At 45.0% G+C, this 3,330-nt stretch overlaps 2 non-coding genes across 2 annotated transcripts; one reads left to right on the forward strand and one right to left on the reverse strand.

Annotated features, from left to right (window-relative positions):
* Positions 1-1,963: 1,963 nt before the first annotated feature.
* TRNAR-UCG (transfer RNA arginine (anticodon UCG)) lies at positions 1,964-2,036 on the reverse strand. The gene has a single exon. It is a non-coding gene; the product is annotated as a tRNA-Arg (tRNA).
* A 924-nt stretch (positions 2,037-2,960) lies between these two features.
* TRNAM-CAU (transfer RNA methionine (anticodon CAU)) lies at positions 2,961-3,032 on the forward strand. Its single transcript has one exon. It is a non-coding gene; the product is annotated as a tRNA-Met (tRNA).
* The last annotated feature ends 298 nt before the right edge of the window (positions 3,033-3,330 follow it).

Raw genomic sequence — 3,330 nt, forward strand, 5'->3', positions numbered from 1 at the left:
TCACTGACCAATCATATGTATTCTAGACTTAGACATATGTATACTCCCTTACATTTCTCTTGTCTAACAAAACATTGATGAGAACAACCTGGTATTTCTGAGCCAGCCCTGACAGCCAGTTGACAGTTTCAGGCCTAAAACCATACCTCCAGGTAGCCCCCACTTGGGCTATTTCCTGATGAATTTTGGGTAAAATACCTGTGCAGTAGATACCAAAAATGCTTGTTCCTTTAAGAACTGACCACTCCTTAACCACTCCCTAATCCCACCCCAAAACACCTAGTTAGCATATTTGGCACATGTTTCCTATACTATATCCTGTATAAACTTTCCCTGCACGCCTTTAAGGTTGCAGATTCCCTAAGAACTCCTGCCTGCTGAATAGCGTAATAAATCTTTACCTTGATCTCAACAATGCTTGAATCTGTGAATTCTTCTCCAGGCAACCTGCCCCTTGTACCCTGGTCTTTGTGGGATCTCACACCCCTCCTTCCAGCCCTCATCAGTACCAGTGGAACAGGAGGGCAGATGGCAAGATGCCATCCATTTAGCTCTTTCACATTCTGCACAGTGATAGAGTGACAGATCCAAGTCAGTAAGATTTCAGTTCAAGTCTGATCTCAGCTACCTATGAGCTGTGTCATAGTGGGTGAATGAGTTAACATTAGTTTGCCTATGTTTTTCATCTGTAAAATGGGGATTATAATGGTACCTACTTCCCAGAGTTGTCAAAGATCAGATGATATTTTTAAAAAATGCTCAAAGAACCATATAAATGCAAGCTGTTATTATGGTTTTTTCCCCATTAGAATGTGAGCTCCTTGAGGTTAGGGACTATTTTTACCTTTTTTTGCACTCCTAGAACTCGGTACAGTGCCTGACTCATAAGAGCTTAACAAATCCTTGCTGATTAAGTAATTGAAGTCCTGGTGCATGGTTGGATGAGACTGATGGAGCATGGTCTGAGAGCAGCTAGATATAGAGGTGAGGATTGTATCACCCAGTTCAGCTTGGGGAAAATCTCGAAACTTAGTGAAATAACTCTGTTTGGAAGAGGACAGGGTGTCCTGAGGGCCCAGACAGTCTAAGCCACGGACTGCCATACACTCATTCGTCCATTGTATAGCTGCGTTCTGTCCTCGTACACTGGAAGTTACAAAAGACCACTGTGTTTCTTGCCAGCTTTCCATCTCTGCAAACAGTAGGCAATTACTAAATGCTTACCCATCTGAGACATTCTGGCCACTGAGATGGGAAGATCTGGGTTCAAATTCTAGATAATTTGTCAACCTGGATTGGTAGGGGGAGTTTTCTCACCTGGAAATTCCCTCCACCAATGAAATGATGGGTGTGATCCCTCTCCACTAAAATCTAATTGATATTAGATAACAGTAGAGTCCTTTGTTATATAATGCTTCCTTCTTATTTAAGAAACTTTCTGAAACCATCAGAATAGGATTAGCAGAGGAAATGGACCTGTAAATCCACTGATTATCGTTATAACAAAGCCTATTGTAACCTTCTATGCAGTTTTAGTCTTAGGGAGTTTCCTAGAGAACTGGGAGGTTGTCAGTCTATATCAAAGGCCTGACTCCAACTCAGGTCTTCCAGGTTTCGCATCTGGCTCTGTTAACCATATAGACCCTTTGGAGTGGACATATTCCCTTTTAAAAGTAGCAATATCCATGAGAAATAAATAGGCTCCCCAAGAGCCTGTGCATCAGACATTGATGAAATGGAAATTTCTTGTCTCAGAAGATCAGGATTGAAAGCCTTTGAGACAAGTCTCTTCCTTTGAAAAGGGGCATTCAGAGAAAAGAGTCCTCCTTATTGCTAGTTAGTTCTGCCCAGTAGGTGAGGAAACGGTGCAGAGTCTGCACAAAAAGGGGGTTCTGTAAATGTCCACCAGACTTAGCTATCCTTCGGGGATCTGGTGAGGAAAATGCAATTAACAAAAGCGAAGCAACCACGAAGGGATTCGAACCCTCAATCTTCTGATCCGAAGTCAGACGCCTTATCCATTAGGCCACGTGGTCGTTGTGAGAACAAGAGCTCTTTGAGCCTTTGAAAATAGAGTACAAAGACGCTTTTTTTTTTTTTTTTTAACAGCAGATGCTGAGAAATTATGAAAGTAATAAAGGTGAATGTCTCCTCGGAATCGAAGTCACTGTACACGAACCGTCTCCCTGGAAACACATCTGCCTCTGGGAGCAGGAAATTCCTTTCCAGTTCAGAGTCACCCGGCGGTCCTGCGGTCCTGCAGCCGTACTGGGCTTGCGGAATTTGGCCAGGCTGCTCGTGAGCCGACACACAGGTCAGAACACGCCCACGCTGGCCACCTTTGCAGGTCTGGTGAGTTGGATCGTAGCGTGTGGAATTCGGAGTCCATCGAATCTGGACCCATCAGACCCTGCCTTGGACCCAAGTCCTAGCTGTGCATCCTGGGGCAGGTCGCTTGCCTTCCTGCTCGGAGCGGACGCATACAAACTTTAAAACAAAAATAAAGTCTATTGTTTTTGTCTTGCACGTCGTGAGCCCTTAATCAACACTTGTTGATTCACTGATTGGTTGAAGGAGGAGTTTCCATCTACTGACCATCAAATTATCTCATATGTTAGCAAAGGAGCAAATTAAGACAACGCCATGGGGAGCGGGTGCGGAGCCCTGCACTTGACCCCCTCTCTTTCACAGGATGGGTTTTTGAGAAATCCTTCTCCCACTTCTATTTATTTTCATACAACATCCCGAGGGTCAACCCTGGAAGCGTAAACATTGTGCTCGTGACTTTGGAAAGCACGTGTTCATTCTTTCCTCTTGCCCTGCAGAAAATGGAAAGGATGGGGGGAGGGAGTCCCTTAGGTCACTTCTCAGAGGACTCACCATGAGTAGACAATAGATTTTTTCCCAGAGTATGTGTGTGGTCAGTGATATGGGTGTATTCAAAAGACACCCTTTCGCCAAGCAGAGTGGCGCAGCGGAAGCGTGCTGGGCCCATAACCCAGAGGTCGGTGGATCGAAACCACCCTCTGCTAGTTTTGAAAAATTGACATACATTTGTCGTCATGCTGGGAAGAAAAAGCCGAGCAGCTGCAGAACAGGTGTCTTTGTTGCTTTCCCAGAGCCTTGTCACAAGACAGTCCTCCTTGTGATGCACCACAGTTTGGTGAAACTGGCATGCGTACACTTAATGTTTCCCTGGGGCCTTGGGGCCTTGGGGTCTCGCTCGTTAAATTCAAGTCCCACTGCGCTCCACCTTGTAGGCGTAGGAGAGGTGTAAGTCGCTGCACCTGCTTCCTAAAAATGTTGTTTTCTCTGATCAAAGTGCAGATT

The sequence above is a fragment of the Notamacropus eugenii genome, chromosome 1, assembly GCF_028372415.1.
Source record: "Notamacropus eugenii isolate mMacEug1 chromosome 1, mMacEug1.pri_v2, whole genome shotgun sequence".
Lineage (NCBI taxonomy): Eukaryota > Metazoa > Chordata > Mammalia > Diprotodontia > Macropodidae > Notamacropus > Notamacropus eugenii.